Below are 25,762 nucleotides of genomic sequence, written 5' to 3'. Positions count from 1 at the left end.
AGATTTGACTCAAAAGTCTGTATTGCCCAAAATCTGATTCTCAATTTCCAGATATTTCGTGGTTCAAGCGACTTTTCAACCTTTCGCAACATTTTCCGCAATGTCCCCCGATTTTTTAAGTAAACCGAGTACAAAGAAGAAGATGAACTTCTCCGAGTATCTAAAGTTTCTTACGCCGAGAATTTGCCGGCTTCGCTCCGTGGTGACGGGCGGGGTTACTAATGAATTAAGAATATTGAACTTAATATTAAATTTAAAAAAAGATGGGCGCCACGCTGTTTATGTACACGGAAACAGCGAACCGTAAAAAAAAATAAAATAAAATAAAACAAAGAAAAGTCAATAACAGTAAAATTAACACAAAGAAAAAAAGAACACAATATTTACATAAGGAAACAAAAAAAATACATTTATTCCAATGGAAACTAAAATATTAAACATAGATCGATCTTAATTCTCTACGGGTAACATTTTAACAAACTTACACACTAAATGAACCTAAATTATCATAAAATCTAAATAAACATTCCCTGTAAGTACTGACAGATATGCTGCTTATATAAAGTCTCTTCTAATGAGCTTTAAACACATGTACTTCATTTGTGAAAGGTCAGTTATCTCAAATATAAAATAAAAGTTTACTAACTAAAAAATTTGTTTTTCGGTTCAAGCAGTTTCAAAATATTAACTATCATGATTTTTTAAAATTTCTGTGTACAAATAATGAAATTAATACAGAACGAACGAAAAAAGACTTTTAGGTACTAAATTAAATATAAACAATATAAAGGAATATACAAAGGATAATATAAAGGAAGTCGAAGGAAGGTTGAAGTAACCTGAAAAGCAAAATATCTCGACTACTGTTTGAGAACTTAGTTACTTTGGACAATAGTGATTTTTCAGTCCAATTTGAGATGTAGGATAACGACTTATTGACGTCCGCATAGATGTTTAGATATAAATTTTCTTATTAAAATGCAAATTAAATAAATGTGTGGTGAGTAGTGACCGTTAGTCGATAATTATTCAGAAATCGTGAGATCACCAGACCTCATTTCACGATTTCTGAAAAATTAAATAAATATTTTAACATGACTACGCAAAACACAATTTTGATTGTGTTGTGGCCAAAATTGCTGCGCTCGTTCATCCCACGGTTTCGTAGGGCTATTTCATTATTAAACCATACTCCGAAATGACACTGAATCAATATTCTGTTGAAAAGGTTCGAATTATTTTGTGAAGATTGTTTGTTTTATAAGGTTTCCTTGAATCTGCTAATGACGTTTATTGATACCTCTTTTCTCTAAAGGATCCAATTTGAAAAAACAATTGACGAGAAACGAGAAATTGACATTTTTTGTGTAAATAAAATTAAAATAGGAATATATTTCAACTGAAAAATACAATGGGATAAATATAACAATATCGGTGAAATGTGACAAGGATTCATGTATTTTATTTTATTTGCAACTATATACAACATTAAACGTTAAGAAAATCTATTGAAGGTGTATCATAACGTGAATTGCGTGGGCTTTCGTTAGACATTTACTGTGGTGGGTAAATATTTTTGCTACTAATACATGGGACATCGTCATCACGAGGCCACGCATGTAAGTCTTCTGGGAGGGTTCGTAGGAAGATGTTAGGATAGATTACTTATTAGTGAAGATAATTTGTATTGAAATTTAAGGTATTTAGCAAGGTCTGGGCGAAGTACATGCTTAGACATATGTGAATAATTTATGGTTTCTGACATAGAAGGGGCCATTTTAAACTGATCAAAAATGAATAGGGAAATTCCAACTTTGTAGTATTTACTTTCCCTAGCATGTTTGTTTTATTTTTGTTATAAATTGCATTACAATTTATTAAAAAATAAGGTATTCTTGAGTTCAATTCTGTTATTTGGAATTGTATTTATTGTATTAATTTGGAAGTAGAATTTTATTAAAGGATTTTGAAAGATTACAAAATAAAAGGTTTAAATTCCATAATTTTGTTTCTTGGACAGAAAATTTTTTTTAAACAATTAATACCGTACATAATGTCTTCTGTTAGCTAAAACCTCCGTGCACCTGTTATGCGTTATGTTAATACTGTTGTCACTAATTTCATAAGGAATTTCACTGCAAGGCTGCACTCAGTTGTTGCAGGTCAACTGGCTGGAGATGGTGATCGAAAATCATTATGTGCAACGCATTCCACATGTGCTCAATGGGATTGAGGTCTGGGAAAATGGGGAAAGAGGCAGATGGGAAATTCCCAGGTTTTCTAAACATTGATGAACAACTGTGTATGAGGTCTGGCATTGTCATATAGAAATCGGAAATCCCTGCCAATGAGATCCCTGGTTTGTATTCCTCGATATATTCTTGGACATAACGGACTGCTGTTGCCTTCAAAAATATGTATTGTTGAGTACGTCGGTTCCAGTTTAACTGGTTTTACGTACAATCCTAAATAACTTACATGGTTTATCTTGAATATAGTTATATGGTTGAGGAAGACGAGAGGAAGGTTTATTTTGTGTGAAAGGTGGAAACTATACGTGATTTGTTTTTTCACTTCTTTTTTTAGGTTTGTTTGAAAGTTTACTTTAAAGTCAAATATCTTGCTGATAAAGAATGACAAACATAGTTTTCATGTTATTATTGCAGTATCAAGTAAATATATGCTATTTTGTTACTGCGCACATTGCAACGCTACGCACCAATAAAAGCATAAATAATATATTTTGATTTACCTCCTATTTGAAAAAAATACCTAAATAATATTTGAAATACAAATTAAACAGTAATTAAAAATTATTTTCTTACAGTAATTATTATGATAATACTTAGTTGTCTCGTAATTCAGGTTTTTAGCACGTTCAAAATTGAGCGGCATCAAAAACCAGCGTCTCATTTCCAGTTCTCACGAGAGACGTGTTTGTAACTCCTTTAAGGTCATCATCAGGGCAAAACAATCTTAAATATGTCTAAAAATTGATATGAACGACTTAGTCGCAACATTGCCACTGATAATAAATAAATTGTCTTAAGAATAATTCCTCGGTCCAATGGCATTTTATAACAGGACAGAGGCATGACAAAACATTCATTTAAGGAGCATCGCAGAAACTAACAGTAGACTAGTCAACCAAGGATGTGTTAGGATTAGAGTGAAAGTAGAAGAACTAAAGCAGCAGAAGGGCTGTGCAGATAAAGAAGAAGGAGAAGAAACAGCGGAAACATGTTCTTTGTTGATCCCTATGCAACATGAAATTCCTTCTCCCGATAGAAGTAAACCCAAGGCCCGAATGATACACAGGGAATCTTATCAAAGCTCTGGAATCTGGTAAAAAGCCTTAAGCTTAACGAAGACCTCTAGACAATGATGGAGATTGTACAATAGACCAATATTGGTCGCGGTGCGCTAGGACGTAAGAGGCCGACTCCTTTTAACCTTTACCCTTTGCGTTGGCAAATCACTCGACCCCCATTTTTTAAACGGGAGCTCCATCGCACTGAACAAAATTTAAGCCGCCCTGAGCAAGTTAAAGAAGAAACAGTTAGCAATCACGGACAAAAAGAAGAGGAAGCTACTACACTGACAGTACCTGTATTGAATTTAGATGCTGATATATTTAACACACCTGAAAGAATTACACTTGACAAAGCTTTGCGACCGGACCTTAAACTAAACAAAGAGCTTTAGATGGTAACGGATTTTTCACACTGGATCAATATTGGTTACTATGTTTAATCCTCACATATTTTTATAAGAAATAACTGACATTTCACTTAAAGACGTTTTTATATTATACACTGCAATAATATTGAATTTACCAATACAATTTTTCGTATTTGATTTTTACATTACTTATAGTTATTACATTTTTGCTGAGTGCCTCAATCAGTTTAGAACAGTAATTTTAACGCATGAAAGTTTAACCGAGATATCTTAGGAGACGAATGTTTGCGAGTTAAAAAGTTCTCAACGCTGCGGTTCTCAAGTTTTCGCTGTTTCAAATCTTCTGCCTCGGCCATAGTCAGCAGAAACTGAACGAACTCAATTCCGACACCACCTTGTCGTGTTGTTTCTATTTCGAGTTCTAAAGAGGGATTATAATAACGTTTATTATCATTGTCTAAAAAAAATCAGTAAAACATTTATAAAAAGAATAAATAATAATATTAATAGGTTAATGTTCTTGCAAACGAAGCTATAATCAGTTATCTTTCTGCGAAAAAAGACTGAGTTAAAAGGTTATGATAGAAATAACGTTTCCTCGTACAATAATCATGAACGTTCGTCGTGGGGCTTTAGACTTAAATTATAAAGCAGGGGAGAATCGGGGACAAAGCTCGTCGCCCTCAATATACTTTTCTAGCGAAAGAGCTCAGTACTGAGTAAAGAGTGCATGGCACTACACAAATTTTGAATACATATTTTTAGTCAAATATTTTTGAATAGAAGAAAAATTCTATTAATCTATATATTTTACTTGGTCCTAGTAAACTAAGGTAATTATTTAAATTGATTTATAATTTTTATGTAAAGTGATGAAAAATGATAAATCATTTTAAATAATTATTTCGGTAACTAAGACTAACTAAAACATTAGATTCATATAATAATTACTGAAGGACCCCTACTTCACTAACAGCTCCCCGTGGCCCCTTCAGTTTCGCTGAGAATCTAATGCGATTACTCGAAATTTGAATAATGGCCAAAAAAGAAGGGAATTTCGAAAAGTAGGTTGAGATGATGAGTCGGGACCGAAGCCACGATAGTTCAAGTGTACCGGTGGGTAGAGCTGGAGTCCTGCTCGTGTCACTTTATATAAAAATTATCAATCCATTTAACTAGGAAAAATTTAGAAATAGTAAATTGGTTAACAAACAGGCAATCAAAAAACCTTATGCGGTTTTTAATCTGTTATTGTTTTAACACCGTTAATCAACATGTCTATATCGATATGAGGATTAGGTGTTTATATCATGTCATTCCAAGAGCATAATGCGTCTATTAATGAAGAAAAGGTTTTTTGAACAGTTTGGTGAATATTCGGTTTTCGCTTCAATGATACAGGGACATTTGGTGACACGTAGTACGACCACCTGCCGATCTGCAAGGAAAAAACCTGTAAAATCGGGAATAAAATGTAGAGTAATGATTACCCCCAAGACATTTAAAGGGAACTGAAGATCACAGCTTTCTTCCAATGGGAAAGCGCCTATGACGAGAGCAAGACCATAAAAGAAAAATATTACGTGGAAATACAACCCAATTGCCACCGACCCCGTGGTTTACAAACTATAACAGTCGGAACCTCCAAGTTCTATCTCCAGCCTGCATTTCGAGCATAGTTGCTTGAAAGCGCATATTAAAAAAATTTAACATTATAGACGATTCATACTGCGAAGCAAAATGCCATCCAGAAAGCGGAACATGTTCTCCAATGAAGTGAACACCAAATAGAAAGGGATCAGTTAACAAAAATCCTGATCGAAAATAATATTTCTCCCCAAGAAATGTACAACAGATTCTTATACATGAAAACGAAAAAGTGATTCGGAAACTGCATAGATTAGAACACAGAATAGAATTATAAGCCGATGTACAAATAGTAACGTAATACATATATACCATATAAAATATTATATTCATTTTATCTATTTATTTACATTATATTTATGTATATATTCATTTATATCTCTTTATGCATCTATTTTTATATATTTATGTATTTATTTACATACGTTACATTTAAGAGTATTTATAGGTATGTAATATATTTAACAATTAATTAAGGTTTTTAGTTGAGATAAAAAAGTCAATGGCACGAGCGTGATTCGAACCCACAATCTTCGGCTATCGTGACCTCGATCCACTCGGACACTAACTTCCCATCTCAACCCCATCTTTTGAATTTTCCCTCCTTTTTGCCTCAACTAAAAACCTTAATAACTGTAGTATATTAATTGGTCAAGCGGACCACGAAATTAGTGAATTTAATGATTTAAAATGAAGTATACTTCACTAAAGCTCTCCGTGGCCATTTCATTTGTCGTCGAGAATCCAATCCGATTACACGACATTTGAAAAATGGCAAAAAGGAGGAAAAATTCAAAAGATGGGGTTGAGATGGGAAGTTAGTGTCCGAGTGGATCGAGGTCACGATAGCTCAAGCGATAGACCAGCGGCGTATTTAGCGTCGTGGGTTCGAATCCCGCTCGTGACACTGACTTTTTTATCTCAACTAAAAACCTTAACTAATTGTAATATATTAATTGGTCAAGTGGACCACGAAATTAGTGAATTTAATATTTAACAATATGATTGAAATATTGGGTCTTTATTTACTATTTAAATATTTAAAAATGTTTTTGTATGTACATATGATATTACTTCAACTTACTTATTATTAATGCAAATATATATTGTTAATCAACACATCATGTTGGCTAATCCGTAAAGTAGGAAAAAATTGACAAGGTACACCACTTTGAATAATAGCGTAAATTGAAGATGAAAAGAGTCTTAGGAGAGTATACCGAAGTAGTAATAATTTAATTCATTGCCGCTAAAAGGTGATTTTTTATGCATTGTAATGTAACGACTTTCCTCCCCTACTTTTAACCCGGAGGTATGTGTTATTGCATTTAAAGTAAGGTAAATTTTACAACATTGTCTCGTCTTCCTTCTATTTAAATCACAGCAATTTGTAACAATCTAGTCTAACAAACTAACCACTTTTTATGCAAAAAAGAACAATAAAAATCGGATCAATGTGACCTGAGTAAGGATGACACGAGGACCCTCCAGGGAATTCGTGTCAAGCCGAAATAGTTTCCTACAAGGTTTACGTCGAGATTTACGAAGTCTGATTCAAAGAAACGAGTTGAAACTTGGCTTAAAAGTGGAAGACGACATGCAAACGAACCAGATCAGCAAACAGAGAGAAATGGAAATAGTTAGTTGACGATGGCAGGTATTTGATCTTCCGAATAAACAACCCTTTTAACCGTTTATCATGGAGTTTCTCGTCGAAGGAACCCCTACGTCCGCCGAGACTCGTCTGTACGGTCTGCTGTCTAAACTTGCCCGAGCAGATCCCAAAACAGCCGTAAAACATAAATCCAGCACAGGAATTCTAACTTGTTTATTTAATGTGTGGCCAGGGTTCTAAACGGGTCCTTCATGGGCATTTAGCAAGTTCAACAATTCTGCTGATTGTACTATACATTATTAGGAGGGAGTGTAAAATATACGTTTCTCCCACCAATATCTTAATTTTTAGATGGAATTAAATAGCTATACAGGGTGAATTGCTACTCGTGCTACAAACTTCTCCAGTAGATTCTTCACCCTAAAATGAACAAAAAAGTTCATATTGTCCATGGTCCGATTCTCAACCATTTCAGAGTAATTTCGCTTTTTATCGATTTTGAAAGATATCACGTCCTGGCGTCGGAAAATCGTGATATCTTTTAATCTAAACATTTCTCTTAAAATCTATAAGCACCGTTGAAATCCCCGTTAATTTTTAGAGAGAATCAAAATCATAATTCCATTGAAATTTTTTAATTTAATTTAATGCCCATTTAGTATGTAATGCTTAAGAAGTTTACAAACAGCTAGAAGGTCAAGGAAGAAAGACCCAAACGTTTTGCCACCTTCATCTTCTTATTGAAAAATTAACGGGGATTTCAACGGTGCTTATAGATTTTAAGAGAAATGTTTAGATTAAAAGATATCACGATTTTCCGACGCCAGGACGTGATATCTTTCAAAATCGATAAAAAGCGAAATTACTCTGAAATGGTTGAGAATCGGACCATGGTCAATATGAACTTTTTTGTTCATTTTAGGGTCAAGAATCTACTGGTGAAGTTTGTAGCACGAGTAGCAAGTCACTCTCAAACATTAGCAATCCTTGAACCACCATTTTTTCTCTTTTTGTCATCAACATCTTGGTCTCACAACCACTAAATAAGAAAATGACGAGTGCGTTGGAAGCGTTATTAAATCAGGTAGTTTTCCTCAAATTTGCTGCCTTCTGAGACTAAAATTAGAAACTCTGGATTACTTTATACACTTTCCGATTTACACAATTTTCCACTCTTTTTGTAGTTCTGGCTGAAATAAAACACAAAAAATTAGCCCAAACATTTTGCCACCGTCATCTTCTTATTGAAAAATTAACGGGAATTTCAACGGTGCTATTAGATTTTCAGAGAAATGTTTAGATTAAAAGATATCACGATTTTCCGACGCCAGGACGTGATATCTTTCAAAATCGATAAAAAGCGAAATTACTCTGAAATGGTTGAGAATCGGACCATGGACAATATGAACTTTTTTGTTCATTTTAGGGTGAAGAATCTACTGGAGAAGTTTGTAGCACGAGTAGCAATTCACCCTGTATATATAAATTTGTTTCTTTTACATATAAATGAACGAGTTGTCTTTTTCAATACCAAATGCAAATCCGTGCTTTATTTGCCTATTGTTAGACCAAATTTGAGTCTATAAACCCGTAATTATCACAAAACAATGTTTTAAAGCTTGTTTCTTGCATTAAATTCATAAAGAATAATTGAAATTAACTGTCATCAACTCCATAGCAAGTTACCAACTCAGGATTTTCCCAAATTTAAATCCTAATGAAGCGCAAAATTAGTTCCATGATCTGCAGGATTTTTCGGACAAAAAGTGCCAAAGAGGCCAAAATAATGCTTCCGCCGCCTATTCGGAGACAACCTGTACTTGAACGGGTTTAGGACCCAAAGGTTGAAAGGAAAGATCTTACGCACCGTGACCAATAATATTGGTCTATTGTGCAATAGTACGAACCAGGAGAAATAAGCTTTGGAGCAAATTGCCTTTTTTCTCAAAGAGTCACGAATGAGAAGGCAAGAAAAGTTACGCCAATATTGATAAACGGCCGTCCTTTTTCTTTTAATCTTTTAATTGGAAGGTTACCCATAAACTGAGTGGTAGGTGGTGGCACGAAGTCGATGACGTCCATGGGAGTAATTGTATAAATTTTCAAACCAACACGATCCAAAAACGACGCTTAATCAATGACCGAAGTAATTGGGGTAAATTTAGCGTGTGCAGATGACCCAAGACCAAACTATTGAAATTTGTGTGGTAGCAACAAAGGATGTTTGGTTTCAAATGGAAGAGGCGCTTTTTCATGAAGACCGCCCACCCTGAGGAGACCCCGAATCAGAAAACGGTACATGATTCTTGATATCTGAATAGTTATTTTGATTTTTGGAAAACAAGTTTTTTTAAAACTTTACAACGTTAATATAAGACAAAAGTATTAAGACAACCATCTTCCGGACAATTAAAACAAATAGCTAACTGTTTTATGCCAAAAAACGAAAAAAACTTTATTGGTGTAGTTTATTAGTACAAAATGTATATGCAACAAATAAGCTGAAAAAACAAACTATCTTTGATCTTATTTCTTAACCTTAATTATAATTCTTTAATATCAACCCAGACGGCAATATGTCAGGGTGATAAGTAGGGCGAAGCCTTAAAAGCGAGCAGTATCCATTCACCTCCTATTGTATCAATCTTTGCAGGGCTACTATAAATACCATTTGTCCGATAGGGTTTCAAAAGATTTTGAATCCAATTTTCTTGAATTTCACAATTCTCGTATAACAAAGAGTATAAGGAAATTAAATTCAGGGCAATTTTGACCCTCGTGGGTTTGCCTTTGTGCATTTAAAATTTTGTTAATCGTTTTCTTCGAAATTCTTTGATCGGCGAAACGTTAAACGCTCTGAGAACCTATTCACAAATAAAATATATTAACAAAATAAGGTTTTTCACAATGAAAATCAGCAATGCTAGTACAATTTTAGCACCAAGGCTAGGTGTCGTCAGGGTTCAAAAATCGTTCAGGATCGAGGGTGTTAGGGGGAAGAAAATGACCGGACCAGGTGAATCCAGAAGCTAAGAAAAACCAGGACAAAAGCATTAAGCACACAATCGCCCTTTCTTCCCGACTAAAAGGTAATTCAAGGCGTCGTTGTCTTTTTAAAACAATGAGATAATTTTAAATAATCCATTTTCAACACAAAAGTATAACATACTGGAATATAAAGATACTTTTTTCCGCTTTTATTCTGAACGACTAAGATTTCCACTCGATTTTTTTCTTTTATTGACCTTTACATCTGTAAAACAATTACAACTGGCGATGATACAACAGTACTACCCCCGATCTACAGTTGCTTCGGATGATATTCAGAGCTGCTCCATTCATGCTAATAAATTATATAGAATGTACTGATAATAAATATAGAATATAGAATAAATTATATAGGTAGAAAATACTGAAAAAAATTGACACGAAAAACAGTTGTAGCCTCCTATGGAAGAAATAAATAATGACTTCACCTTATCAATGTTCTTCGTCTTTACGTAGGGCATCACGTGACCATCTATTTATTCTCGATATCATGGATTTTGGTCACTTATGTTTGTAGAGTAGAAGGTGGAATCTGTTTAGGTCTTCTAGTTTTAGTTGCGTATGCTGATTTCATGTTAAGCCTGTGCACAGATGGGACCAAAGGTAAAAGGCAAGGTCGGATTTTGATATAGGAACATTGCTGTAGTAGATTTTGAAAGATTTGCTTTGGAGTGTAAATATGACACAGACGCACATGCTTTCATTTATCTTAGATTTCCGTTTTCTAAACCAGTTTTCTATGCACGGGATATGTATTCGTAATCACCCCGAAGAATATCGAGAACCCTGGGTAGTGAGCACGAAAATAATTTATTAGCGTGAATGGAGCAGCTCTGAATATCATCCGAAGCAACTGTAGTTCGGGGGTAGTACTGTTATATCATCGCCAATGGTACGTAGGTGTAGTCGGGGGATATTATATACAAGAATTACGAGCAGAAAAGTCATAGGATATTGTTAATTTCGGTTTTTATCATTATCTGATGCTTGTTTCTGTTCGATCATCCTGATTTATTAAAATAGCTACTTCGCTAGCTCTGTATTTGGCCATCTTCCCTGTATAAACTGTCTTTTCTTTTTAACCGAACATGTTTTTTTCATTCTTTACTATTTATTTTTCAATATTACATGTCTTTAATACATTAAAACTTTTATGGAAAATTTAATAATTCTGCTCTAGAGTACCGTGGAGAAAAATCGACAATCGTTCGAAAGAGTTAGTTAACCCCTAGGATGGAGCCGTTCGGAACAGAGGGGTATTATTTAGAACTAGAGCGAAACGGGAACGAATTGGCCTTCTGATATTATTAGGTTGTGCGGAAATTGTTTTCATTTCATTCCCGTGTGAAATATAATTTTCCTTTTCCAGTTTGTTTTATCTGTTATTGTTCTATGTTAACTTTTATTCCACTATACTGAAAAATCACTAATCATTTATGCTGTTTGTTTATAAAGTGACTCTCCCACGGTTTATGTAGAAGTCTGTGTAATTATTAAAGACAACTTTTGTCTGTTGGGATAAGAAGTAAACTAATATTAACAAAAGATAAATATTTTATATTGTAGAATGAAAATGTTTAAGAGCATAACAACTCACAACGTTCAAGCCTCACTGATTAAAAAGCCCATTATCAATAATAAAGTCTCATCTGTAGATTTTCAAATTAAATATATAATTACTTTTAAATAATACTAAAACATAATTTTTATGCTTACCTATGGAATAAATGTACCAGAAAATTTATACTTACAGATAAATTACAGTTTAAACAGTTTTTTGAGGGCAGAGAATGAATTTTATTATTTTACTCAGCTAACCATTAGGTGTGGTAGACGAGGAGTCCAAACCACTTCACAATATTTTTTCTAAAATTTAAAAAAAAATGCCTGGATTTGAACCAGAACCCCTAGTATGGCAAATACGAATCGGCCGCCCTAACCACTCGGCCAAAACTTCGGGAAGTAAGCTGGGAATAAAAGAAAATAATTTGTTTCATAAAACAATAAATAAATAAATAATAATAATAATTTCGAAAATTTTAAATATATTTTAATTAATAAAGAAGGTTTGGTTTATAAAAGTGGCTGTTTAACAGAAAACGGGTTGTGGTTTAAGGCAAAAAATCGGTATTTTACCAATTAAACGTCTCTTTTAATGAAGCAGAATAAAAAGGCAACGCTGACGTTTTTTATTAAATAAATTGAAAATAAATTGGGGGTTGAGACTTATATAGAGATATAGAGAGGCGCTAGGAGCTATTCCTGGAATTATTGGAAATTTAATCCGTCGAATCCATCTGGAAGTATTTTACTTTTCCTATCGCGATGAGTTTTTATAAGGCAATAATTGGAATTTTTTCATTGTTTAGCTATGAATATTTCGCTTGAAAAAGTGAGCTGTGAACTGGAAAGAGCAGTCCGATGGAGCGAAGTCTAGTATACTCGATGAGGGTGTAGAACATGTTTGTTCATTTTTTCAGGTGCCTTGAGAGGAGTTGAGTGGCTGCCATAGACTGGAGACCAAAATTGGATGCTTTGGGTATAAATAAACATGACCTCACCTCCTCAAAGTGAACCGTTCCACCATACATGATCATTTTGAAAAACCTATCATCGGGACAACAAATTTAATTGTCCCACACAGTCATAGGCTCACACAGTCAGTCTTGTTGAACAATATCACAATAAGCTGTTCCCAAAATATCGATGCCAAGAGATCGTGCTCGAATCTTACCTTCTTAATGAGCAGTATGACCATTAAGAACCAATTAAAAGTGAAAAACACCGCCAAAACAACATCAATTTGACAACACGACCTGTAGAGCAAAATTGAGAATAGAAAAAATAGATTTGTCAGAAGATGTAGTGGTTAATCAACTATCTAATCTAACCTCTTGTCGGCCCAGAAAATTACCGAAGAATACTTCAGCATTATTTTAGAACAGTTCAAATATAAAGACCTTTTTAACAGAGTTTTTTTTACTCAATTATTTATACACAATTTTTTTCGAAAAAAAAATTTGTGTCACAGGCGGGATTCGAACCCACGACTTTCGGCTCAATACGCCGCTGCTCGAAGACTTGAGCTACCGTGACTTCGATCGCCCATGCCACAAACTTCTCATTTCGACTACCCGATTTTATTCTAATTATAAGCAAATCGCATTTAGTATTAATCTAGAATCACACCTATGAATCGTACACAGTCCCGCTAATTTAGTATAATCGTTAATAAAAAGTGTTTCTATATGACGCCGCGATTTGCTTATAATTAGAATAAAATCGGGTAGTCGAAATGAGAAGTTTGTGGCTGGGCGATTGAAGTCACGGTAGCTCAGGTCGTCGAGCAGCGGCGTATTGAGCCGAAAGTCGTGGGTTCGAATCCCGCCTGTGACACAAATTTTTTTTTCGAAAAAAATTGTGTATAATTAATTGAGTATTTATATATTTAATAGAAGCTGATTAAATTTAGAGTTTTTTTTATCAACCCTAGGGGTGAAGGTGTTTTTGAAAAAAAAGCACATTTGTAATTATGTTGGTAAAAGTCCCGGGTTCGAATCCAGGGGCCCTGCATTCCATGCACCTTACAGTGATGAGCGCCTTATAAGAGAATAATTTCGGAACCTTTCTAATATGGAATATGATCTTCTTGACAAAGTTCCATTACTTAAGAACTGTGTAAAAACCGGTGGGTCTGATAATATATAGTATCAGTGGCTATAATTGTTGCCAGCCCAGGGTTAGGGTTGTAGGTATAGATTCGTGCAACTAGGACAGGAAAAGCCACAAGCAAGATCCTACACTAAGGAGCCGCTGGCAAGGGAAAGGAGGTTATTTAACAACCTGAAGCAGGCCATTGAGTTATAAAAAAGCAGGGGAGCACAGCAGGATCTACTCAGATCGAAGTGCAGAAGGTCTTGAGGCCACTTCTTTTATCCGTATCCCTATCCCTATCCCGGGGGATAGGACCTATCCCAGACGACAATCTCGGATGAATTCTTCAGCTTAGGTCCATTTCTAATACTCTACAAGACGTTTTATGCCAAGTTTAATTGTTTGAAAGCAATTAAAACTGGTTATGGATGACTCATTGATTATTCGAGCTGTGGCTTATGGAAAATTCCAGAGGAATATTTCAGCATTATTTTGGAACCGTTCAAATTCACAAAATGATCTTTTCAGCAAAGTTTTATTGTTTAACAACAGGAAAAACTAGTTCCTTCGATGGCTAATTGAGAAAAACACTAACAACAACCACATCTGTTGCCTGCTCAGACGACAATCCAAGAGTACTCTTTAACAACACTGGCTTGACGAGAGCCCTTCCTTTTTAATCAAAGGTAATGCAAACGCAAATCACATCGGGGTAATTTTTATGCCTAAATAATTAAGTAAAACTGATATAAAAACACTGAAAGATTAGAGTTTCCTACGTAACGAGGATTAATTAGAGTGTACAAGCTTTCACTCGGTACACATTTATGTCTAATCTTTCTTTATGTGTGTAACCAAGGACAGAGAATTTTTCTATTCGAGCGAACGTTTCAGATATAATCGCTTTTCTACCTTGTTGCTCCTATTTCCACCTTTCTCACTCTGAACAACACTTATTCCGGATTAATTCCAGAATTAAATTATAAAAAATGAGATGTTTTCTCTTCAGAGACGAATTTTTGGAGTTAGTAAACCCTGATGAGTAATCAGTGAAGAAACAAATAACTAGGAACGGTTAACCAGTTAATAAATGCACATTATTTAAAAAAAATCATGTTGTAGGTCTACAAAAATAGCAAATAAAAAAAAACATCCGTTTTGTACGGTCTGCATGTTTGCAACCTTTAGGCGCTCTGTTGAGTTAAGCTTAAGAAAACAAATAGAATTCAGTTTACATAAAAAATTACTATAAACTAAAAATACTCCGAACACGTAGTAAATTATATAACCACTTGGAAAAATCAGTAAGTTTAATTCTATAATAAATCATATCCGTAATGCATGACATCTTTATGTATTTTTTTTCAAAAAGAAAAACATTAGTATTAGTCAGGGTGTGTTCATGGGAAGTAGAGAAATAATCCAATCACATATGCTGTGGCCTACAAAAGAATATTCGTTAAAACCTCACTTCTGAGAGAAGTTGTGTTGGACAAGTTTGCGTTATTTCTGTGGCAAAAAGCCACAATGCGGCTTCAAATTCTGCGAAAAGCTAAGCTGCATATCTTTAACGCTGTGTCATGTTCGATATAGTACTATGACGCGAAGTGTGTGGTTTGGAGGAATTCGCCGAGGTTGAGATAATGTTGTGGTTTTTCGTACGAAAACTGTTCAGCTTCCCAAACGACACACCCACCAGCTTAAATACATGGCTTTGACCCTATCTTTATTTTTAAGATGGCTGAATGGTTAAAGCGCTCTTAATGGAGACTCTAGATTTCCCCGCATAGTGGAGGAAGAGATGGTCAGACTGGGGATATTATATTAGGGTGCTGACTGGTGGAGAGGTGAGAGTAAACCCGAGAGAAAGGCTTGATATATATATATATATATATATATATATATGTGTGTGTGTGTGTGTGTGTGTGTGTGTGTGTGTTTTGGATGCTTGATAATGTGATGAGATATGCCAGGGGGGTCAGGGACCAAAATCTAAACAAGAGCATTACTGACATAAGTTGGATTATAAAACTAATAGGCGAATTGCTGAACCTCCGGCATCTCCTCAGCCAACAAGACTGCGATGTGCAGTTACCGGGTAAAGGAAGACATTTTGTCCCATACCGCTTGTCTGCGTTCGGTGACAGAACCGTGACAAAGGACAAATTTACAAAGTTGCTCGACGGAACTGACTGGTCGCAGTTGGTTAATTACGCAAAAGCGGTCCGGGCGTATCGAAAACTAACACTAAATGAATTCATCTAAATGTTTTTTAGATCTGTCTCCCTCTCTCTGTTCTCTGTCTTCGTTTTATATTTCTGTTTCTCCAGTCTCAGTTCAATGATTTTACCTTTCAGGTTTGTTTTCTCTTTCTCTACTTTTGGTTGTTTTTATTCTATTTTTTGACTTTAATTTAACTTTTATATAAGCTTTATTCGATGTGTTATTCATATTTTGTTTATTTCTATTTAAGTACTGCCAATGTGTTAGTAAATTTTTAATTTATTATTTAGTATTTTATTATAAGTACACTATTAGTTTATCATATTTATTTAGCTGAATGTTCTTGTAAGTTTACTTTTTAGCAAAGTTTGTACGATTATTTAGTAATTAATCTAAACTCCGGTAGTCGGTTACCTTGCCGAATTTTACTTTTTGTTTGAAATGAATGAATTTTTTCCGTGTTGGTACAATAGCCTTATAATAATAATAATTATTATTATTATGTTTTTAATAATCGATAACTTTTCGACACATTAATCTAACAATAAGAATATTTTATTTGAGTGTTCATTACATTTACAAGAAAAATGTATAAATAATAAACAATGTTAAACAGTACGGGTGTTTTAGTATAGCGTTGCTATATGTCTAATATTGTAGCGCCTTTATTGTTAATATGTCTCGACTCATGCCTGTTATGTGTCAAATTACCAAATATTATTAATGGTAATATGGTAATAATCAACTAAGATGAATATTAATAAGATCAATTCTAGACACTGCAGCTTAAATTATATTTCTAACGAATGCACTAGTTTGAGTCTTAACTAAAACTTGTATACGAACTAGTTAAAATGCTTTATTTTAAACGAATGTTTATAATTTATTATCTGATTTCTTCTTGAAGTCGACAGAGAGATGAACCTTTAGGTTTATCTTTTCGATCAATTTTGGACTGTCATTTGCGTTTCCTTCCTCCATTCCTATCCATCTGAAGAATCAAACTATGGTGAATGCTCTTTTTGAAGCCAATCCCGTCACCGAAAATCGAGGTGTGTCAGACAGGTGGCCTACAGCGCGATCTTAAATTCGGAAACGGTCGTAAACTGATACGACCAAGGTCAAGGTCATAAACGGTACGGAATTCAACGAGTTATTGAAGTGATACAAAATTGGGTGTTCTGTACCGATTCCTTGAGCCTACTTATGACAGGTTTCGGAGGTGTGCTTTAGTTGGAAAGATACGCCGAACTCGCAATTAGATTAGGACAAGTTATATCCGTCAAGGTGTTGTCCGCAGTCACCCCGCTAGTGTCTGTGCCGATTCCTTGAGTCTGCCAAAGATAAGTTTTCTGTGGGCTTTGTATTATAATTCTAAAAACCCGTGGTAGTTGTGGGGGTTCTAGGACACATAGGTCTCGAGAGAAACGAATACAGTGAAAATGGAATGTCACAACATCCGACCTATCTCGATCCGGCTCTTTCTCTCCAAGCAATAAGATAAGAATGATAAGTCACATCAGGAGAAAAGTCTGAGTAATAACCTAGAACCCTCGATTTGAGTCAGAGAAGACTGATCATCTGGACAATCTAACGGTTGACACATGGTCACTAACTTTTGTTGCCAAGTGAAGTGAAAGAGTAGTTAATCTGTTGAACATAATTTAATGGTGTCGTACAGTTAATGTGCCCAACATAATTGAATGTCATACAGTTGATGTGTTCAATATATCTGAACGTCATACAGTTGATATCACCAATATAATTGAATGTCATGCAGTTGATGTGTCCAAAGTAATTGAATGATGTCTTACATAATCTGATATCATACATTTAATATGTCCAAAATAATTGAGGGTCGTACAGTTGATGTGCTCAACATAATTGAATGTGTCATAAAAATGATGTGAACAACATAATCGAATGATGTCATACAGTTTATGTTCAACATAATCAAATGGTGCCGTACAGTTGATCTGTCCAACTTAATTGAATAGTGTCAAAGCTCCAAATACAGGTTGAATGTATGAGAACTATCGTTTACCAGGGCGTTTCCTGTTCCAGCGGTAAATCGTGTGAATGAATGTATTTATTAGAGTAAATATAGTATAGTATGAGAGGGCTGATGTCAAAATATGAGTACCCCATCGCCCTACTTGAACACATGCACACAAGAAAGAATGTCTATAAGAAAAAGTGAGACTGTGAATATGCGTTTAGTTGAAAAATAGTCTGCGATTAGAACTAAAACTGTTGCTAACGGAACCTAACCGGTGGCTGGACCGACAGCCAACATTTCTTTATAACACAAATTTAATAAATAATGTTTAAATTTATAGTAAACTGAAATGTCGTTAATTATAAATGAAATTTGAATTTAAACAATATCGTTTTTGAACGATATACGAAGGTGTTTCAACTATAACCAGTATTATATTATTCCATATTTTTAAACATTTAGATATTTAAACTATCCAAAACATCAAAATTAATATAAAAAATGGGTTGATATTGTTATAAAAAGTGTCTAAAGCGGTAAGACAATTGCTTGAAAAATACTTTCCCAATATAGGAAAACATGACTCGAAAAGCACTCAATAATAAAACAATAAAATACCTCAAATTTACGAGTTGAAAGTAGTCGTAACTTTTATTAAGTTCTTTTCCAATAGTCAACGAAGTTTCTTGTCGTTCAGTAACCCGTATTCTAGTGCTTAACATATTGCCAACTACAATTAGGACACACAAACCGACTACACGTTCTCCATTGGTTTTAAAACTCCTACTAAATTATGATAGTTATAATTTAATTATTTTTCTTAAAAAAAGTTTCTCGGATTAGAGTTCATGATAATTCTTAATCTTATTAAAATGTATTAAAAATTCAACAAGTTTTCCTATGTTCTTAAGATAAAGTGTACAATTATCAAATTGTCTTAAGTATGGCTTTACAAAAGTATAGAATTTAAGTTGATATAAAAACAACAAAACTGTGTTAAATGATATTTTATTTAAACATTTATTTAACTGAAGTAAAATATATTATATCAATTTTTTTAAAAAGATTTTTCAAAAAACAAGCTATTTAATAACTTTCGAACATACCTTGTTCTGCGTGGTGAATTTGACGTTATCATTAATCCGCCCAGTGGTGATTATTTTCCTCTACCAATCCTGTTACCTACAAACAGAAATGCAATCTTTTTACATATAATAATATTACACGGAATATTTCATTATAGAATTTCCAAATATTCTTTCCATCAGCAAATATGTTTTGTCTGAGCTGTTCGGTCTCTTGTTTGTGTGTTCAGGTATTCGCACCGCGAGGATGTTTTATTTGTTGACAAGTAAGCATTCTTTCCCATTGATGTGTTTAGTTATAAACAAAAAGTAGTTAAATCATAAACAACCAAAACAGCATGATATGAAAAATTGGAACCGTCTTTGCATAAAAATTGGAAGTAATAATTAATTTAATTGGTCAAGCGGACCACGAAACTATTGAATGTAATAATTAATAATAAATCTATAACTAATTAAATAAACTTTATAAGGATTCTAAAATAAAAACATTTTTCTGTTGTTTTTTCCCTAGAAAATAAAAGAATATTTAAAGATGAATATTAAGTTTTGTGATAAACTTTATCACTTGTTTTTCATTGTTTGTATAATTAAAGTGAGCATCGAAAAATCAATAAGCATTTATAGATGCAAACCCATGAAGGAGAATCCTACCGTCTTTTAAGCCAAATATTCACCTTAAGTAAGAACCATAAGTAACATTCGAAATGTAAATATTCCTAGGGGAATTGCAAAAAATAAGCAAAGCAGGTCGTATACAATATTCCCAGATGCCTTTGAACTCGGAATTATTCGTTGCATACGTTCAGGCGAAGTTGTAAATGACTTTTAGCTACGATACTGGCTTAAATTTTAATCTCAACTGAAGGTAGGTGCTTTCCGGGAATATGGATTGCGTGTGAAGCCTGAAAATATCTATAAAATATTGATTACAATCTTCTTAAAAGAAAATGTTATTGCAGAATTAATGATTATCTCGGTATAATTATATCAGCCTTAAATACTAAAATTTAGAATAAAAAAATAATTTTCAAACCAGAATTACTAAAATTTAGAACTAAAAATAATTTTCTAACCAGAATAAGTTTCAATGTTGCAATTAGATGTTGACATTCGTTAATTTTTTTAAAAATTTCTTTCAAATTGGTCTTAGTGATTTTTTAATACAAAATTATAGTATTAATGAAATGTGCAATAAGTACATACCTAGAAAAGTATGACCTAGAAAGGTTTAGACATTAAACGGTGTAAGAGGAGACAGAAGAAAAGAATAAAATAATATTCAAGTGAGAAAAAAAAGTAGACGAGGGAGGAAAAGAGTGGGAGGGTGGCAGGGAGAGAGGGTGAGAGAGAGAGAGAGAGAGAGAGAGAGAGAGAGAGAGAGAGAGGGGGAGAGAGAGAGGGAGAGAGAGAGATGTTTATGTTCTAACAAGAACCTTATTATTTAGTGGTTTTGTAAATTATACAGGTAGTAGCGTGTTCCCTCGCTATGTTAATTTTTTGTCATAAGTTTTACCTAATAGTTTAATGATTTTCGAAGGGAGAAAAAATTACATGGATATGTTTTTGGAGTGGATATAAAAATTTTATCATGAACATTTTCACATCCCTTGGTCGGGATAGGGGTAGTGTTATGGTCAGGTTGGGTTAGGTACGATTATCGTTGGTGCGATGGTTTAGGTAAGATTAAGGTGAGGTGTAGGTTACTTCTATACTTAGGATCAACGTTTTTCCCTGAAGCGGAGAAAAATTTGCGAGTGCAGTGTTTTGATCAAATTTTAGGCCTTTCATTTTATTAATACGTACATAATCCCTAAATTATTTTAAACACTTCAGATATTTACTAGCTTTACTAAAAAAAAAAATTGTTAGAAATTTTACGATAATTCAGAAATATTCCTGTTAAGTGTGGGTTTGTTTGTATTCTCTTTTGATTGGGTCTATTAACTTTTAGAATTATATAGATAAACTAAAAATTCGAAGGGGGGAAATATTTTAAGATGTGCAGACATTATATGTTAAAAGAAGAAGAAAAATACCTTTGCGAGCCTTAAAAGATAAAAGGTAGGATTTTTGTCTCACCCACAACATGTATTTATGAACGTACAGGACGGCTGTACATCAGAGGCCAAGGTTTCTTCGACCCTAGTTTTAACTCGGACAAATACGGGACAGTTTGTTTTGGTCGAAAAAGTGGGCGAAAAAACAAAAGATCTTTTCCTTTGCCTCCTGACCCATATACTGGATTTGCCGATCCAGAGGAATAAAAGTTCCAGCTAGTAAGCAACTTCGGCCGGTTTGATAAAGCTTCGGCTCCTCGGTGGAAATTAGGGTGAAACAATGTTTCACAAAGAGGAAGTGGCAATCGGAAGAAACAACCCGACCAGAGCAACGCGTCGGAAAAGGCCATTATAAATCACACGGCATTAAAATGAAATTTTAGATACATTTTGCAAAATACGAGACATTGAAATTTTTCAGAAGACTTAAGGAAAACTGTTTTTGGAAAATGTTAAAGTCAATATTTCAGATCATTTCTTTATATATTACATATTATTAGAGTTTACTCTCATAGAAGACTAGTTTAGTTGAATTAAATACAAAGTTATTTGTTAATAATCATAGTTTGTTCATTGGAAAAAATCTGTGGATAATTTTCGCCTGTTTTTATAACTATTACCAGCTCGGACGTTTGTTTCCATCCAATCCGATTAAGTTTTTATTTGATAAAAATAAATATTTGGTTAATTAAGAACGTAGTTATACAGTCACCCGCACAACACATCAATATAAACGAGTATCACTTTGTCTATTATCTTTTCTATCTCTCGCCATCTTTCAGTTATACTTCTGTTCTTATCATCGCATTCCCGGTAAATACTTTTCAGTTAGCTATGCCAATAGCACGTTTTTCATATGGTTTAATCCACAAGGATTTTCTTGAGTTGGGTTTTAAACTGCTGACGAATATTATCGATCAATCTAGAGAGTAGATAATTTCGCCTTAAAGTTAGAGCATCTCGAATTGCTTTGGAAAACTTACATTGCTTCCTAACAGAGAGAGAGTGAGAGATAGAGAGAGAGAGGTGTGAAAAAGATAGATAGATAGAGAAAGAAAGATATATATAGAGAGAGAGAAATTGNATATAATAATAAAGGTGATGATGTTTTACCTTGATTTTACATTTATCTGAAGCATGTACATTGATTTAAAATTTCGAAAAATACAAATTTACCATAGCAGTTGTTTTTTATGTCTTTCATTTAAAACCTTTTATTACAACGATAAATAATCTCAGTACTGTTGATTTACGTTTGGTCGAATAATTCACGTGTTACTGCCATTGTCATTACACTTAACCTAGAAAAGGAAATGACTTATGTTTTTTTTTGTCACGCGTAGGGTTCTCCGTGATTTCCATTGAGTTTCGGCGGGTTGTGAACTTGGGTGAACTCTTCACCGCTTCCTTCTTCATTCGAGGATGCCTTATCTCATTTTTCTTATGTAAAAACCAAAACAACAACAAAAAGGCCTTCCTTTTTCAGTCCGTTGAGAGAACAAAAGTGGATACCGTTCCGGACAACGATCCACACAAGGGACCTTTGTAATTTTTTAATGGAATTATACCATTATTGTTAAAATACCATTTTTTCCTTTACTGCTTCGTCGGCCTTCTTAACTACACGCGTTTCGCATTAAACCTAGCACGTATCTTTCTAAATAATTATAAAACAATTAACTTCCTACTTTTGTTTATGAAAAACAACAGGTAGCTTTTTCTTTTTCTTATTCTATTTCTTTTCAGTTTCTTATCAATATATTATATCTTATCGGAGATACGAACTTGGAATTTTTGAAATGGGAGTTCAATCGTAAGACTTGGTTATAAAACTGTCCTACTGGTAGTTTAATTATAATTCGTACTCAAGCCATAATCCGGTGTATAAATTGTTCGTGAGTTCAAAAAAATCGTGGCAAAATCCTGAAGAAACAGTTATTAAAACTGACTTCATCCTATTCTAGAATCTCAGTCCATAATGCACAACCATCAATTTGGGTTTTGAGTTCGACACTCACTGTACAGCAGCGCATCTCGGCAATTTTGAAACCGTTATATTATTTGATCGTTGACCTTGCTGACACAGTCCCTTAGTTGGATGCCGTAGGTCGACATGGGCTTGAGGATCGGTTGGTAAAAGAGCATACTTTCATTGGGCAATGAAGAGTGCCTGCCGATCAACCAGTACATTTTCTACATACCTCTGCGAGAACATTATTCCTTTCGTGGATACTGATACCTTGGACAATTAAATGGGGGTAGGTGTTCTGCATGGAACTCCGAACACAAGACTAAAAAGACGGAAACTAAAACGACTATAACTACTACTCGACAAACTTCTTGACCAACTCTCAATTGGTTGTCAAGAAACCAGCTCTGACAGATATTTCAATTATTTCTTTTCTCACTCTTTTGGTCAAAAACTGAATTGTGCTAATAATTCTATACATAGGGTTTTGTCACTAAGCACATGCTTCTGGAGGGAAATTAAAGAGTTAGCTTTCCGAACATTAAATAACAACCTCAAAACATTGGTTAGATTGTTAGATATTAATTCAAGAAAGTAAACACATTGTAAAAAAACAGATAGAAATGTGAACAATTTTTTCACGTCCCGTCCCAGAGTTTACACCCAATTTAAAATATTTGATAAGGAAATATTTACCCGACATCAATAGTTACAATACAAGAATAAAATGAGCTCTTTATAAACTAAACTCAAGGATAAGGAAGAAAAGTTGAATTTATCGAATGTTGTATATCTCGTATAGTGAATGTCCAATCACATTGGTAAACAAAACAGAGAATAAAAAATAAAATTTATGGTCATGTTAATGATTGTGGCAATAGATCTAGTACTGGTACCGGACTATCAAAACATTCAATATCAAGTAGGCATAAATTTGAGTTTTCGAATGTTGAATTATATAATTGACAGAGTCTCAATTACTCAGGAAAAAAAAGAGGTTCTACATACTAAAATGGAAAACGATAATTGTAACATTCAAACAGATACTACAGGCTTAAGTTCAATGTACGAAGCCCATATTAATTTTAAAAAGAGGTCTTTGATAACAAGAGGCAGTACAGTTACAGTCCTTGGCAATGTTGGGACTGAGTAGGCCTTCAAGTAAATTTGAGCTCGCCTATAAAAACTTAAATATATCGATTTGTAGACATATTTAAGGTTGTTTTTTACGTTCTATATAATTATATCGTTTGTAAAATCAATTGTGCATCCTGGTAACGCCGCAAGTTAGATCAAGATATGAGACAAAAACAAACAAAACCCACAGCCAAACAGAAAACCCTTTAGAACCTCAATGCCTTACCACGTAACCCAGTTATGAACTTTCCTGTTCCCTGTTTTTGGAATCGCTTCAGAAGCGGCAGCTTTAAGTTTTCCGTAAACGTGGCACCGTGTATGTTGACGTTGTTACATAGATTAGGAAGGTGGGCAATTTGTGCATACTTTTTCCAATCTGCCATGCGTGTATTCCATTTAGGACAAAATTCAAAATCCATTTTACGAATATGGGACTCTATTTTAATGGGGAGGTGATCACTTTGGACATCCGTTTCTAGGACTTTCCATTCAAAATTTGTCGCTAGGGACGGAACTGACCCGGTATAAGTATTCAGATGAGTGTATGTTCCATCATTCAGTATTATCCAGTTTCCCTCATTAATAATATTTTCCAACGCAATCCCTCCTCTATTATTTGATGAACATCCCCAGGTAATGGAATGAGCATTAAAATCTCCCATAATCATTGCAGGGGACGGAAGTTGCGAAAATAAATTTCTTACTTCTTCTTCTGAAAAAAGTTGTTAGGAAAATATACTGGACATATAGATTATTTCAACGGAGCAAGCACTTCAACGGCTACTGCCTGGAGATTGGTACTTAAATCAATTTTCCTAGAGGGGATATTATTTCGAATATAGAGTACCACACCCCCATGAGCTCTAACTCCTTCAGAAACTTCAGCCTCTTTAGAAAAAACGTTGAAACCTCTCAACGTAAAGGATTCAGTTTTCTTAAGGTGAGTCTCCTGAAAAGCAATGATAAAAGGAGTATGGTCCACCATGATCCTCTTCAAAAAGCAATAATTATTTTTCAGTCCTCTCACATTCCATTGGATGATTGATTCCATATTAATGTAAAATTTCAATCTTATACCTAACACGAGTCAGCTAAACTGACTACTCAAGATTATCTACAACTATTTTCCTTGGCCTCCCCTTTTTCCAACCCCTCTTATTTTTGGGGGCGCCGTATTTTGGGGGGATTTTTTGCGGACAAAGGTGCTTGACTCTTACTTAGTTATTTAATTAATTAATTTTATTTGTTTGTATATTGTTTATTTGTTCATGTATTTTTTACCTATTGTTTTCGGCCGGCTAGCTGCCTGGGCTATTGCCGGCACCTCACATTTCTTCCACCTCACGTTTTAAAAATTTATTTATTTTTATTTATTTATATGTTTTATTTATTTATTTATTTTTTTTTGAACTTAGCTTTTCTGTAGGAAGTATGGCGATCTGTCTGGTTGTGTTCTGGAACGTTATTTCTACATTTTTAGCCCGCCCACACGTGGTGAAAAGGCTCTGAAACTATCTCATTCACTAACATTCAATCCTAGCCTAGTAGATATGCGGGTTTCAGAGTACTCGATATTCCTCTGACCCGCCCTCGTTCACGCTAATAAATACATCCATACATTATGTACAATTAAAATTACAATTA

At 34.1% G+C, this 25,762-nt stretch overlaps 1 protein-coding gene across 7 annotated transcripts in view; it reads right to left on the bottom strand.

Moving 5' to 3' along the window:
• Positions 1-25,762, bottom strand: part of LOC106666176 (alpha-1,6-mannosyl-glycoprotein 2-beta-N-acetylglucosaminyltransferase) — a 188,971-nt gene that overhangs the window by 54,904 nt on the left and 108,305 nt on the right. For all 7 annotated transcript variants that reach the window (XM_014393166.2, XM_014393172.2, XM_014393169.2 and 4 more), the window contains one exon: positions 18,974-19,049. The gene's annotated coding sequence lies outside the window, so the exon portion shown is untranslated. The remainder of the gene's footprint in view (positions 1-18,973; positions 19,050-25,762) is intronic.

Source organism: Cimex lectularius, unplaced genomic scaffold, assembly GCF_000648675.2.
Source record: "Cimex lectularius strain Harlan isolate CLEC.00 unplaced genomic scaffold, Clec_2.1 scaffold165, whole genome shotgun sequence".
In the NCBI taxonomy this organism is placed as follows: Eukaryota; Metazoa; Arthropoda; class Insecta; order Hemiptera; family Cimicidae; genus Cimex; species Cimex lectularius.
The sequence above is the reverse complement of the archived record's forward strand: the minus strand, read 5'-3'. Positions and strand labels throughout refer to the sequence as shown.